This window comes from Polypterus senegalus, unplaced genomic scaffold (genome assembly GCF_016835505.1).
Source record: "Polypterus senegalus isolate Bchr_013 unplaced genomic scaffold, ASM1683550v1 scaffold_2729, whole genome shotgun sequence".
Lineage (NCBI taxonomy): Eukaryota > Metazoa > Chordata > Cladistia > Polypteriformes > Polypteridae > Polypterus > Polypterus senegalus.
Window position 1 is genome coordinate 1 of NW_024380902.1, and position 16,543 is coordinate 16,543.

The 16,543-nt window shown below is 39.5% G+C and overlaps 1 long non-coding RNA gene across 1 annotated transcript; it reads right to left on the reverse strand.

Moving 5' to 3' along the window:
- Positions 1–195: 195 nt before the first annotated feature.
- Positions 196–16,240, reverse strand: LOC120520405. The gene is made up of 4 exons (XR_005631828.1): positions 16,127–16,240; positions 10,818–10,839; positions 5,747–5,783; positions 196–280 (listed from the first exon to the last, which is right to left on the reverse strand). It is a non-coding gene; the product is annotated as an uncharacterized LOC120520405 (long non-coding RNA).
- Between the last annotated feature and the right edge of the window lie 303 nt (positions 16,241–16,543).

Sequence of the window (16,543 nt, forward strand, 5' to 3'; positions counted from 1 at the left end):
CATCATTAAAGGGGACTGGATATCTCACGGAACATAAACCTATGCCGCTTACATTTGTTATTTAATAGCCATAAAACTTGATTTATTCACAGGATATGGTCTAAAATTAAAAAAAAAAAAATCCATGAGAGCCATCGTGGCTGAGTGACAAGACTGTTTTATCAACCTGGATTGACAATTGAAAACACAAGGAGAAGGTATGCATGACTACTTTATTAAAATTGACTACAGAGTATTTTTAGTGATTAAAGTCTTCAGTAGATGCTTGACGTCTCTTCATCTGAGGAGAAAAGAGAAACAGAGATGAATGAGCAGATTACAGCAAAAATAACAACAAAACATTCAGGAAAAGGACTGCAATACATCGAATGGACAAGAAGGCCAGTTGTCAGAAGACGGGATGAGACTAAGGATCTAAGATGAGTTATGACACACAAGAGAAGATGTTTTAATAAACTGAAGTAGAAATGAGTGAAACGATTCACACAAAATATAATTTGCAGAGAACACCAGAAGATTAAAAAATTTGAATAATGAGAGGACACCACTCAGTCCATCAAGCCCGTTTGTTTAGCTAATCGCTAAGTTGTCCCAACTCTGTGTGAAATGCACTGAATTCAGAAAGTATTCAGTCTCCTTCTCTGTCTGTACACTTTATGGTGTTGTAGATTTTTTTTCAAAGGATAAATTGTCCATTTTTGCTAATCAGTCTATACTCAATAACCGAAAATGACAAAGTCAGAAAATATTATTCACAACAGTTTGCAAATTTAAAAAAATCTAAAACTGAAATCTTTCATTTATTACTAGAATTATTCTGTTTGCTATTTAACTCCACATCGTGGTAAGGTTCATTCTGATTGCTTTAGTGATCCTTGAGATGTATTGAGAACCTGTTTGGAGTCCACCTGTGGGAAGCTGAATGGATTGGACATCATTTAAAAAGACACACATGTGATCTAGAAGGTCCCACAACTCACACTGCATGTCAAGACAACCATCAAGCCATGAAGTCCAAGTATCTCTCTGCAGACCTCTGCAAATAAATTTTGATGAAGCATACAGTAAATCAGGACAAAATAATGAAACCATTTCTAAATCTATGAGTGTTGAAAATGACCTCATGAAATGTGAAATGGAAGACATTTGGAACCACCAGAATTCCTTCTAAAGCTTGCCCTCCAGCAAAACTAAGTAACAGGACGAGAAGAGCCTTCAACAAAGAGGCAAGCAAAAACCCAGTGGTCATCTGCTGAGATGTGTGAATCTGTCAGAAGGTCAACCACCTCGGCAGCACATCATCAATTAGGTGCTTATGGTAGACAGGCTTGACCGAAGTCACTCTTGAGTAAAAGGAATGTAACAGTTTAAAGGACTATAAGAGCCTGTGGAAAAGATTCTCTGAACTGATGAGACAAAAACTAAACTCTTTGATCCTCCCTAATACCAACCCTATGGTAAAACATGGTGGTGATGTCATCATGCTGTGTGGATGGTTGTGAAAGTTAGAGAAAGTGAGAAATGTTAGAACTGAGTTAAGGATGAATGCAGCCAAATACAGAGAAGTCCTTGAAGAAAACCAGAATGCATGCCACCTCAGACTGGGGTGACGGTTCGCCTTTCAGCATTAGAATGACTTGAAGCTTATAGCCAAAACAAAACTGGACAGGCTTCAGAACAAGTCTTTGAGTGTCCTTGAGGTTGACCAATCTAAAACCCACTTAAACCCCGCAAAACATGTGTGGGATCTAAAGATGGCAGTTTAAAGATACATTCCATCCAGCCTAATAGAGATTGGGGTGATGTATCCGGACAAACAGGATAAACTGCCCAAATCTAAGTGTGCCAAGCTTGTAGAAACTTATTTACAAAGACTCCAACCCACCAAAGGCGGCTTCTACAAAGTACGGAATTAAGGGTCTGTATACTGCTAGGAATGATAATTTTCAGTTTTTCAACAAATTCTCAAAACTTTCTAAAAACATGTTCTGTTTTCTTATTATAGGTCCCTGAGTGTATAAATCTACAAAGCAATAAAATACGAAGAAAGTGAAGGGTTCTAAATAATATCTGAATAATTTCTGAATCTACTGTAAGACACTCCGTTCTCATTAGAAAACAGTTCCTTCACTTTTAGAGTGAAATGTGCTGCCAGCAAGATCTTGAACTAAGAAAAGCAGAAAATAATTTGATATGTAAGCCAGCGACTAGCAGAGACAGTTAACGTCTTTGTCAAACATGAAACAACAACCTAGAAAGAACTAAAGGTGCCATTAGGAAAAATAGAAAAACAAACTTAAACTTGTTGGCTCTAACCCTGAGAATGATTCAGATTTGGAATTTTACCTAAAGATGGTGTCACACACATACTCCTTGGGGCCAGCTTCAGGTCTCTGGTGGTAATTCCACATCGATCTTCAGGTTGGCACTATTTACTAACACCTCCTTGTTTCCTCCCTCTACAAAGCAGATGACTGACAGCCCTGTAACGTCTGACATCACTTCTGGTGTCTGTCCCCTCGACTCGCCTCTTCCTGCTTGGCATGTACTTTTTTCCCTTCTTAATGTACTTATACTTCACGTTTGTTTTTCAGTTATATGTGGTTTGCCTACACGTGCCCCAAATATTTATGCTTGTTGTGTTTTTCATTAGAACAGTTAAGCCTAAGTCAGCTCAGGGTGAAATGTAATGATCCCCACTGTTATGCCCCCCAATAACTCTAAGGACAGTATTCTGCTGCTGTTTAGTGTATGAAGTAACATCATGCTGCAAAAAAATCATTTTTCTATGCATTCTACCACTTCATGGTAACTCTTTTGTAATTCATCAATATTCATGACTGGGGAAGAGCCTTTAACCAAAAACACAATGGCAAATAAAATTCCTATAGCATGTTTTAGAACAAACTGAAACTAAACTATTGTTGGAATCGTGAAGTTGTGATGATGATGTGAATTGGTTATCAAATATTGAAAGAAATAGAGAATCTAACTCCTGTCTGGTAAATCCTGATCCGCTATATTTCAGTGATGTTAATTTTTGGTGTCTTCTTAAGACTATGGACAATTCTGCTGACTTTCTTGTTGCCAATCATGATTATCAAAACTATTTACTATTTGTCATTGATAGACTGGTAGGCCGACTAGTTGTTGAAATGACCTGCTATGCTGAGGAGTGTTGCATAAGTCACAGTGAACCATTTGCTTGTCACAGTCACTGCAGATGACTTGTGGATCTTTCTCACTCTCCTGATTTAGGAGGTCATAGTGAATAAACCTGTCCAGAGATGGTGCTGGTCCACAAACTGTGATTGTAGACACACATTGTTGGTGACGTTAAGAGTGAATGTTGTTTATCACTCATTATGAAATACTTGCACTTCACTAATCACGATGACTATGATGTAGTCAGTCACAAACTGTGGGATGTGTATGAGGCAATCAACAAAAATATGCTGAAAGTGTATGATCCCGATCCTGACATAGCTATTAACAAAAGTCTGATGGGTTACAACAGAAAGCTGTCTTGGATACAGTACATCACATTAGAACAATTAGGACTAGAACAGGCCATTCAGACTGAAAAAGCTCTCCAGTCCTATCCACTTAATTCTTCCAAAATAACATTAACTCGAGTTTTGAAGGTCCCTAAAGTCTTACTGTCTACCACACTACTTGGTCACTTATTTCATATATCTGTGGTTCACCATGTGAAGAAAACCTTACTAATGCTTGTGCAAAATTTACCCTCATCAAGTTTCCAACCTTGCCTTCAAGTTCTTGATAAATTCATTTTCAAGTCACAGTCTCGATCCACTGAACTAATTCCTTTCATAATTAAAAAAATAAAAATCTAATCATGTTTTGCTCTTAATCTTCTTTTGCTTAAACTGTAAAGGCTCAGCTCTTTTAATCTTTCCTCATAATTCATCCCCTGTAGCCCTGGAATCAGCCTAGTCCCTCTTTTCTGGATTTTCTCTACTGCTGCTATAGCCTCGATTTTAACTAGAAGCCGATAGCCTACACTATATTTCAAAACCATACATAAGGCGCACTTAAAATCCTTTAATTTTATCAAAAATCGACAGTTCGCCTTATAATCCGGTGCGCCTTATGTATTAATTTTGGTTGTGCTTACTGACCTCAGACTGATTTTATGTGGTACACGGTGCTCAAAAATCTGTCAAAATGTTTTAGAATGACTTTGGTAAGCTATGAAGCCGCACCGCTTGATGGATTGTTGGAGCATTACGGCTACCATAGTCAGGGGCCTTGCGGAGTAATACGTACTGTGTAGTGAGTGGCTGAGAGAAGTTTACGTCAGAAGGTATGCTTCAATAAGGATGCGTAAATAAAGGCGAGCTTCAAAAGGGCGACCTCAATTGGGTGCAGCGAATGAAGGCAAACGCAACAAAATTATTACAGAAAATTTATTAGATAAAGGCAATGATTGAACGTATAAAAAGGGGAAAGCAAGAATATTAAAACATCCAATTAATTAATGCATGAATTGAATAGAACCATGCGCGCCCATCTCACCGATCTTGTCAAAAATCCAAGTGAAGCAAACTAATTCAGAGCTTGCCATCTTTCCGGGTGGATTAACCAAAGAACTCCAACCGTTAGATATCGATGTCAACAGGTCATTCAAAGTTAAATTGTGAGCTGCGTGGGAGCATTTGATGATGGAAGGGAAACACACATTCACCAAGAAAGGAAGGCAACGCCAGGCGAGTTACGCCACTATCTGCCAATGGATCATGGACGCCTGGGCTAAGGTATCAGTCTCAAGTATCGTCTGAGCTTTCACGAACGGTGGAATCATCACTAAACAGCTAAGTAACAGCAATGAGACTGACTCGGATAATGACGAGAGAGATCCGGGCATGCTTGATGCTGAAATCACCCAACTGTTTACCTCAGACACTGAGGATGAAGAATTTGATGGATTTGTGGAAGAGGAATGAACTGAAAAAGTGAGTGTATTGTTTTGTATTTTATGTTACAACTGAACAATGTTGAGAGTTATTGTGAATGAGTTGAATAAAGTTTGACTTATCTGACTGTTTTGTTTATAATCCAATGCGCCTTATGTATGAAAGTAGACCTATTCATTGATATTGCGCCTTTTAATCTGGTGCACCTTATGGTCTGAAAAATACTGTATCATATAATCAAGTCAAAATTAACAAAGCTAAAATCAACCCCCACCCAAGTGAAAGAGTGGAGAGTCAAAAACCAAAGCTAATCTACAAAGGAAGAGTATCCTTTTCCCTGAAATATAACCACCTTATTCTAAAATGTTATTGATTAGATCCTGACATATTTTGAAACAGTTTTGATCAGATCCTCTACGTTACCCATTGACTTAAAAGTGGTGCTGTGGGATTCTACCAGTTGAGCACGATAAGTCTACATGATAGTAATGAGGTAAAGGCCATTGCGCGTATCTCCACAGAAAGAACCTCACTACATGAGAAGCCACTAAATTCCACTACTCTTTTACTATATACTATATTTTTCCTATACTATATATATTTTTATTTCTGCATATTATTAGCAATATTTTGATTTTTACTATTTTGTTACTTATTCTGTTGCACTGCTTGCATTTTCTTTTTGATTTTGGGAAGTACGTATTTCTTGGCCTCTATAAAGAAAATATTTTTTTCTTCCTGAGATTTCCATCAAAGGCAGGAGGCTGAAGACTCTTGTTTGAAAGATTTAGAGGAAAACAGGTTTTTACCTTTATTAGTTGAGACAGAACATGCTGGACAAACCACCTGTAAAAGAAGTAAAGCATTTAAATGAAGTACTCTAATGAAGAATTGCCCAACATTCTGCTGAGGTATATAATAAAAACAAGAAAATCAAAGATATTTGACTTTAAACTTCTAACACTTCAAGAGGATAAATAACTCATGATAATTATAAGACCCATGAAATTCATCAACCACTAATAATAATAATAATAATAAGAATAATTCTATCTACATAGCTCCTTCCTCACTACTCAAAGCATTTTACATAGTGAGTGAGGAGCCACTTGAAATACCACCATTGTGTAGCATTCACCTGGATGATGAGATGGGAGCCATTTCTGTACCAGTATACTCACCACACATTAGCTGTTCGTTGGTGAAGGGGTAAGAGATTTTTAACCAATTAGAGACAGGGGAAAATTAAGTGGCCAGAATGACTAAGCCATGGGAGGCAGTTTAGCCAGGACATCAGGATACACCCTGCTCATTACGAAGAAACTTTTAAAAGCTCATAGAGTCAGGACATCAATTTTACGTCTCATCTGAAGGACGGTGCTATTTTTACATCACCAGGGAAATCATTGCTGCTGTCACTGATTGCAGAAGCTCGCAGTTTCGTATTTTCCATAGGGTTATAGAATCGTCTTCAAAGAGAAACTCATTTCTTCTGTGTGTCCTGATCATTATACACCCAGATATTACACTATTTCTACATTGCACTCTACTGGCATTTTTCACTGTCTCATATTATCTTTTCTTTGCATGATAATTTGCAGTTTTACGCATGTTGTGGAGAATAATAGAACTGGTCAGTTATGCTGTAATAACTTTGAATTGAATTGAGAAAAAGTACTACCAGCCTAAGGGTTAGTCCAGAACAAGCAGAAGAAGAAGACTTGGGAGGGGAAAGAGAAAGGTAAGTTAAAGGTAAGACTGGGGAGACTGAATGTTGTAACAATGACTGGGATAAGGAAGACATTTGTCAGATTTGCTGGTGTGATGGACAGCACACATGGGCCAGAATGATGCAAGAACAGGGGGAGAAAGCCCACCAGGAATACATGCTCACCTGATACGCTAGGTGGCAGCATCCCTGGGTAATTCTACTTGTACAGACACCTACAAGGCATGCTGGGAACGTCAGTCCAATAGGGCAGCCTTGTTGGGTTCTGTGAAAGCCACCGTAGGGATCCTGCAAGGAAATGTAATTCTGTTTGACCCACGAGTGCTTCCAACAGGTTCTGCTGTGGCACTGAAAAACACTCCCAGGTCTAAGATAAAAGAAGATGCTTGACAGTCAGAATTCGGTGTGGAGGATGGATAAAGCTCACATAGGAGGTGAGGAAAAGAAGAAAAATAGAGAGGAAAAAGAATTGTGTTTTGTTTGGACTATAAAGAAACCGTTTAAGAAAGGGATTGTGTACATATTATAATAACCTGGACATGTGTATGTAAGGTTGTGTCTGCTGTTTTGCGTGCTGTAGTGCCCCATGGTGGTCACATTGGAGGTCTTGGTTCAGTTTCTAGTTTAATTTTACTTTAACTAGTGCTTTGCAGTAAAATGAAGTGTTTGCTTGTGGAATTTCTGACCATTTGTGAGGAGTCATAGACATCTAAATGTAGCTTTCTATCTACATGGCTGCTGGACACTTTGACAGGAGCTCTGTCACCAGTAAGTAGTCTTTCTTTCATCATTGGATGAGTAGAACTCATCAAGTTTATCATTGGAATGGTCTTCCTTTACACCCTAAACTTTATACACACAGTGCCTGTCGATGTACTGTTTATGAATGATACATCTACTGCCTGTCACTCTTTATGAACAGGTTTCAAGAGAAAGTTTGAAATAAAGTGCAATAATTTAAGAGTGTGGAGGAATGGTGGGAGAAGAATAGCAAAGTAGTCTTAAGAGTAGATGAAGATGTGTGGGGTAAGATTAGGGGCAGGATTGCACCTTGGGACAAAGAAACATGGTAGTGAAACAGAGAATTGCATAAAGGATAAGAAGGCGGCAAAGAAGACATGGTACCAATCAGGAATTGGACAAGGTAAAGAAATAAATTGCCAGATAAACAGGGAGGCACAAAAGGCAGTGGCAAGAGCCCAGGGACAGGCATTGGGGGAGGTATATGAAGAATTGGAGACAAAAGATGGGGAAAGAGAAAACGTTTTAGAATAGCACAGCTTAAGAACAAGACTGGGAAGGATTTTAGTCAGAAAAGGCAGATGAAAGATGAGCAAGGAGTGGTTTCAAATGAGCATGATAAGATTACAAATAGATTGAAGAGGTTGTTTGAAATGCTGTTGAATGAAGACAATCCAAAGGTGATATTTGGGGTTGGAGTCCCAAATGAAGGACTAGTACCAAAAATAAGGAGGGATCAAATAAGAAAACAATAAAAAGAATGAAAAATGGATGAAATAATAGTAGACGTGTGGAAGAGTTTAGGAGAGGAAGTAGATGTGTTGAGAGAAATGGAGGAACACTGTGACACTACTCATTTATAAGGAGAAAGGCAATATTCAGGATTGTGGAAACGATTAAAGGAAAAAGCTGATGTCACACACAAATAAAATTTGGGAAAGGGTTAAAGAGAGAAGGCTGAGGGAAGAGACCACAATAGGGGAGGAACAGTTTGGTTTAATGCCAGGGAGACGAACAACTGATGTAAGGTTTGCATATAGTGTTTACTGATTTGGAGAAGGTGCCACATCAAGAGGTCTGGAGGTGTATAAGAGGCAAAGAAGAACCAGAGAAGTATTTGTGGATTGTATGTGTGGATTGGGCAATTAAAGGAGCACAGCAGGAGAAGTTTGATATGCTACAAATCAGAATGTTCAGATGGATGTGTTGAGTTACAAAGAAGGACAGAATATAAAATGAGAATATGAGAGGTTACAGCAAATATGGGAGTGGTATGTAAGTGAGTACAGGAAGGTAGGCTGAAGTGGTATGGATATGTGACTAGGAGAGACAATGAATATGCGGGGAAAAGAGGGATGGGGATGGAAGGGAAAATGAGGGATTTTGAAGTGGAGGAGAATAGATAAGGTAAAAGATGACCTGAAGGAATAAGGTCTGACCAAGAAGGAGGTGCACGACCGAGCTGTATGGAGAAGGTTGATCAAGCACCCTGACTGCACATAGAAGTAGAAAAAGAATAAGAGGATGAGGACAGGAAAAAAGGAAAAATTCTGAGAAATTTGACAAAATTGGAAAACAGATATGAAATATGGCCTATATGTGGTGACACCTTTTCAACTGATATATTTCAGGTAAAAAACCGAGGCCTGAAAGCTTTGTCAAGATGGACAGGAGTGAAGTGTATTTTTGTTAAGCTGAAAGGCAAAGCAGGAACTTAGAATGTTTTGTACAGCCAGTCTGTTTGCAGCTTATTGCAGTTTTTGATTCTCATTCAACATTCCTGTCTTTTGAGAGTCTTCTTGCAGAAGAAGGCCAGCTGCCTATTATTAGAATGTTTATCACAAAGAGTCTTGGTTCAGTTTCTAGTTTAATTTTACTTTAGCTAGTGCTTTGCAGTAAAATGAAGTGTTTGCTTGTGGAATTTCTGACCATTTGTGAGGAGTCATAGACATCTAAATGTAGCTTTCTATCTACATAGCTGCTGGACACTTTGACAGGAGCTCTGTCACCAGTAAGTAGTCTTTCTTTCATCATTGGATGAGTAGAACTCATCAAGTTTATCATTGGAATGGTCTTCCTTTACACCCTAAACTTTATACACACAGTGCCTGTCGATGTACTGTTTATGAATGATACATCTACTGCCTGTCACTCTTCATTAATTCACATAGGAACTTATTAGTTTTGGTATGAATAACACACACATGTCCCTGTAATATTTGCAGGCTGGCACATCTTGATTAAAGCCACTTACCAATCAACAATGCATTTGCTGTCACCCAGAGGTCAACTACTTTTGGGGGAAGCCACACAAATTCACAAAATACAATTTGTGAAATATAATGTGTCTTCCATGAGCTAAACATTTGTTTTTTGATAAAATCAGTTTGACTCATACGTGATGGATGTGTTCCAGTGGAAAGCTGTACGGACAAGAACTGATTATTGGGGAAGTTGGCTGATTGCTTATTTATGTGCAAGTACATCAACCAAGACATTTCTCATTGATGCTACCCAAGTCATTACACCTACATCCACAAGGTATGTAAGGATGTCAGTAGGACATATAGAAAAATTGGGAAAAAGAACAAAATAGAGTTAGAGAGAAGAAAGAAACAGAGAAAGGGAGGAAAATCATGCAATATAGTTGAGAAATATGGACTGGTCACACCTGCTGAGAATTGTAGGAGCAGGAGCATCCATTGGCTCTCATGATCATCTCACAAATGCCAAGGGATGGTGGTGGGATGATGGAAAAGGAGTTTGGACTAAACCTAATGTTGGTTGACCACTCTCATCGGTGTGCATTAGTATATCCTCAGTACATGACTATTGATGTCTAGGAAGACACTGTTCCTCTTTATTTTTTCATTATCTGTGCAAGGAGGGTCTCTTTTACCCTTTGTTATTGGAAGCTAACGAAATAGGCAGGAGCTGATGAAATGGCAGCATTAGAGGCTTGGCACCGCAGCACCTGGTGATGTCTATGAATTACAGACATCAAGTAGTCATAGTATATGAGGGATATGTGACAAAGTCCTAAATATGACGGCTTAATAGACCTGCCATTGCTGTGTCCAAACATTATGGAACACTGAAATGGAGTAACCATGTAGAGAAAGTGTTGTAATTTCCATATGGTGTGACCGAAATGTAGGCAAATACCCAAACAGAAAAGTCTGCATTGTGCTTTTTAAACATGTCTGAATTGTTTGATTTGGAATTTTGGAGCAGAGGGGAAAAACAAAGAAAAATGTGCCTTTGTCCCAAACACTATGGAGAGCACTGTATGTGCTTTTCTGTAGTTACAAGATCTCAAGGTAATTCAATACAAAACAAACCTTATTGAATAATGAGATAAAGTCCAAATTTGTATAAGGTTTATATTTCATAATATATGAAAATCTTACCGCATCTCTTATTCGGAGCTTCCTGAAAGAGAAAAACATGTGACTGATCAGAAGAGTAAAGCATTGGACTTAGGTTTTCTATATCAATGATAACTTCACATTCACAATGACAGTAAACTGACAATGAAATAAATTAAAAATAAAGAATCCCCGATCGGCACTCAGATGGCTGAGAGACGTTCACATCTGAAAGAGAGCAGCTACTCCATGGTAGGTGTCAGTGCATTTTAAAGTCTGTGATGACTAATTAGCTGACATTTTTGCTTGCATTTTGTAGACTTCACTGACAGAATCTATGCTCACACCTGCTCTGTAAAGACAATAGTTGTCCCTTTCCAAAAGAAACACTGAAATTCTATGAGAAGCTGACATACTGAAAATTAAATGAAATGTAACTCTCTGGAATATCATCATCAACAGGTCAATATGTTTACCTTGTACAGTGGATTCAGAAAGTATTCAGATCCCTCCACCTCCTTCAAATTTTGCTATGTTACAGCCTTGTGCTAAAATTATCAAAATTATTTTTTTATTCATCAAACATCACCCAATACCCCAGAATGATCAATAGTGAACAATACATTTTTGTAAAGTTATTAAAAATAAAAATCTGAAGTACAACATTATTGTACTATTTACTCAGCACTTAGTTGAAGAACACTTGGCAGCAATTCCAGCCTGAAGTCTTCTTGGTCTGCCATAACAAGCTTCTCACTCCTGGATTTGAGGAATTTCTGGCATTCTTCTGCGGTGATCCCTGTGTGGTTGATTGGGGATTCTTGGTGGGTTAAAGTCCGGGGTCTAACTGGGCAATTCAAGGTCATTCTCAGTAGTGTCACTAAGACACTCCTGTGACGTCCCACTCTCAAGTCCAGCGCACTCTGGAGCAGGTTTCCATTAAGGATATCTCTATGCTTTGTTTCAGCTCTTCCCACTCGCAAACCCCACACCATGATGTTTCCACCAGCATACTTTGCTGTTGGAATTGCATTCAACTGTTGATCAGTGGCGTCTGGTAGACATGATGCTAATCTTGGTTTCAACAGACTAGATAATCTTATTACACACTGTCTGAGAGTCCTTTAGGTTTCTTTTAACAAACTCTAAGCTGACTTATATATGTTTATTACTTAGGAGAGGCTTCTGTCTGTCATAAAGCTCATATTGTTGGACTGTTTTCATTCCGGAAGGTTCTTTTATCTCCACATAGGTTCTCATCGGGTTCTTGGTCACCTCCCTTACCAGGTGGCCAGCTGTAGGAAGAATTGCAATTGTTCCAAACTTTATCAGTTTTTTGTATAGCTTTCCTCAGATCTGTGTTCACACAATGTTGTCTTAAAACTCTGCAGGTAATTCCTTGGATCTCAAGTGGAAATTGTCTTTTCACACAACTGTTGCGAGTCAGAGTGCAAGGTCACCCATTGTACGGCGCACCTGAAGCAATGTATATGTCAGGATGCTATTCATAGACTTTAGGTCCGCCTTCAACACAATCATCCCTCAAAAGCTGGTTGTAAAACTGAGCAGGTTGGGCATGAACACCACCCTCTGCAATTGGATCCTGGACTTCTCAACAGAGAGGCCCCAGTCAGTTTGGATGGACTGTAACACTTCCAGCATCATCACACTGAGCACTGGAGCACCGCTGGTCTGCGTGCTTAATCCACTACTCTTTACCCTGCTGACTCACGACTGCACAGCCACGCACAATACCAACCACATCATCAACTTTGCACATGATACGACGGTGCTTGGACTGATAAGCAGGGATGATGAAACAGCATACAGAGATGAGGTGGAACGGCTGTCCACATGGTGTGAAGATGACAATCTATCTCTCAATGTCGACAAGACAAAAGAGGTACAATACATTCATCCATTTTCCAACCCGCTGAATCTGAACACAGGGTTACGGGGGTCTGCTAGAGCCAATCCCAGCCAACACAGGGCACAAGGCAGGAACCAATCCCAGGCAGGGTGCCAACACACCGAAGGACTCACACAAACACAACCACACACCAAGCACACTAGGGCCAATTTAGAATCACCAATACAATACAATTTATTTTTGTATAGCCCAAAATCACACAAGACGTGCCACAATGGGCTTTAACAGGCCCTGCTTCTTGACATCCCCCCAGCCTTGACTCTCAAAGAAGACAAGAAAAAACACCCAAAAAAAACCCTAGTAGGGAAAGAATGAAAGAAACCTTGGGAAAAGCAGTTTCTAGAGAGACCCCTTTCTAGGTAGGTTGGGCATGCAGTGAGTGTCAAAAAGAAGGGGGTCAATACAATACAATACACAGAACAAATCCTCAATACAGTATAAAAAGTTAAAATTTTAGAAGTACGGAGTAGAATTTAACAGATAATCGTGGACTTCAGAAAATCACATTCTGCCCACATCCCACTCAAGTTCCTCGGTGTGCATATAACTGAGGAACTTACGTGGATGCATAACACCTCATCACTAATCAAGAAAGCCCAGCAGAGACTACAGTTCCTGAGGCGGCTGAAACGAGCACGTCTTCCCCCTTCCATTCGCACCATTGAGAGTGTTCTGACCAGCTGCATCACTGTCTGGTATGGCAACTGCAACATATCCGACCGCAAGTGCCTCCAAAGGATAGTGAAGACAGCAGAGAACATTATTGGGGTGCCTCGCCCTTCACTACAGGACATATTTTACAAACGCAGTGTCCACAAGGCCTGCAGCATTGAGCAGGTCACTTTACACCCCTCACTTCTACCATCCAAGAGAAGATACTGCAGCATCAGGGCCAGATATGCCAGGCTGCAGGAGAGTTTTTTCCCCCCAAGCTGTCAGACTCCTTAACACCATGCTGCCCTCTGGGATCTTCCACACGCCCTCAACCACCTCTAAAAACAGAACTTTTATACATGCAAGCCACTTTCCTGTAAAGACGAGTGTGCAGGTAGAAAAGAACTGAAAATCTCATAGTGACCTTGAAGGATTTTGACACTCTTGATATCCTTTCTGCTGTGAAACATTCTGATCTGTCATTGTTTACACATGTCTTAAACAACTATTATCATACACAGATAATTTCTTTATTATCTATATCTATTATTTATTTATTTATTTATTTATTTATTTATTTATTTATTTATTATAATACATATTTATTGACTATATGTATGTATCTAGATTGCAAAATACCATACATTGCATCAATGTTCATATTGCTTACTACACGTCAATATTGCTGCTACTTCTTTGTCTTGTCTTTGTGCAATGTCTTCTCTTGTTTGTGTTTTAATTTTAAATTTAAATTTTCATTCTATTTTTAATTTATTATTTGCACTTCATGTTGTTACACTGTGGACCCTGAGCTTCGCAATTTCGTCAATCTGTATACTTGTACAGTATATGGTTGAGATGACAATAAATTTCACTTTTGACTTTAATGAAGTAGGATCCCTTCTGGCAGTAACAAGATTTGAAGTGGCCACAGGGCCATTACTTCTGTTCAGCTGTGGGACCTTTTAAAGACGGGTGTGTGCCTTTCTTATTCAGTCAAATTAAATGAATTCACCGCAGATGGACTCCCAACAAGGTGTAGGATCAATGATGATAAAAAGAAAGGGGTGCACCTGAAAGAAAATGCGTCTGTCATCGCAAAGAGTCTGTCATACCTGTGTTCTCTGTACTTTACATCATTGTATCACATCTGAATAATGAAAACTATTGCGCCAGACTACAATGTATTGACCAGAGTTTACAATTTAAAGGATAAGTCTGATATTTTTCAACTCAAAGTTATTTTGTACAGACTTGGACACATTTGTTGGAACCTTTCCAGTTCATTAAAATAGTGCTACGTGCCCCTGAAAAGTGATGACATTTTTTCCACTGTATTTTAGATATTCTAAAATTGTCTGGGCACATTTGTTTGAGACCCTTCGGAACACCACAAAATAATTGGAATTGAGTGATTTTTCACACTAGCTGTTTTCTTGAATTTGTACCACACATGTCACCAATCGTGCCATCAGTCTTTCAGCCCATTTAAATGGAGAAAAGTGCTGCATCGTGTCATTGTGTGTCCTACACTGAACAAGCACAGTCAAACACATTGCACTTTGTCTTCTCTTTGTCTCTTGACCCCTCTCTGTCTTCCACCTCCACTCCTCCTCCAGCAAGTTTCATCCTTCCTTCTCCAGACTCTGGCTCTCTGAATGGAGTGAGGCAGCTCCTTTTAAAGAGCTCTTGGGAGTGTTCCAGGTGCCCCATAATCTCCTTCTGGCAGCACTTCTGGGTGTGGCAGAAGTGCTGTAATAAAGGCCTCAACAATTCTCCATCTGCCTGCTGGTAGTGACCACGGACCCAAACAGGGCTGAGCCTCCAAATTCTAAGCCCATGGCACTGTAACAAGGGCTGCCCTCTGCCGTTCTGGGGGAGAGAATACCCTGCACAAACTCTATCCCCAGGTCCTTCCATCATGAAGGTGTCCCAGCCATCTGTCACACAATTTTAACTAAATACTGAATACAGTAAAATGTTTTTTAGTGTCCCCAAGCTTAGTTTCTTTTCAGCTCTTTATTCATACCTTCTGCGATATACAGATATTAGGCCATTTCTCCCTTCTTTTGATACACAAGGTAATAATATCATCATTTCAAATTGCCAGCTTCCACCCGTTCAGTGAGACAGTGGATTCCATGCTTTATCAGCTCCATCCTGTTCACCTTCTAACAGACTCATGATTGGACCACCTCTTTCCCCAATTGTTGACAACCCTTGTCCCCCCTTTTTGATGCTGATTGGTCACTAGATTGCATTTAGATTTGGTATGAATAATCTTCCATCAATTATTGCCAAATGAAGGGTCTGAATATTTCAATGAATGAGAGATTTCGATTTTTCATTTTGAATCAGTTTCCAAACTTTTATTGAACACATGTCTCCACTTTGTCATTATGGGTTGTTGAGAGCTGATTGATGAGTAAGAATGGCAAATTTCTCCATTTCAGATATTAAATGTAGAGCACAATAAAGAGTTCAGAAAGTGGAAGGAGTCTGAACACACACTGAACCCACTGTAGCAACAAAGTAAAGAAAATCTGCAGATGTGAAATGTACACGAGTACTGGTCTCTTGCTAAGTCCATAGTTATATATAAAATATGTAAGCTAAAAATTGAAAGTCAGCAAGAATTTAAAGGCATTTCATTCTTTTAACTGCTATGTCTGAAGAGACCCTGCAGTATTCATGTCACATTTAGAGTGAATTAGCTAAACTGACCAGAAATAAGGAAGGAGTCACCTAGCAGAGCGTTAATACTCACCGCAGACACCATTGCAACAAGCAGAGCGATGGTGGTGAGAAGGCAAACTGCTTTCACAGCAAACATGGTGATGATCGTCTCAGAGGATGAGGTCTCAGGATCTCTAAACGCTTGGGTGTGTTATGCACTTTTATATTTAGATTATGCAAATACACCAAGTAGGGCGGCTCGGTGGCGCAGTGGTAGCGCTGATGCCTCACAGTTAGGAGACCTGTCTGAGTTTGCTTCCCGGGTCCTCCCCCCATGGAGTTTGCATGTTCTCCCCATGTCTGTGTGGGTTTCCTCCCACAATCCAAAGACATGCAGGTAAGGTGGATTGGACATCCTAAATTGGCCCTGGTGTGTGCTTGGTGTGTGGGTGTGTTTGTGTGTGTCCTGCGGTGGGTTGGCACCCTGCCTGGGATTAGTTCCTGCCTT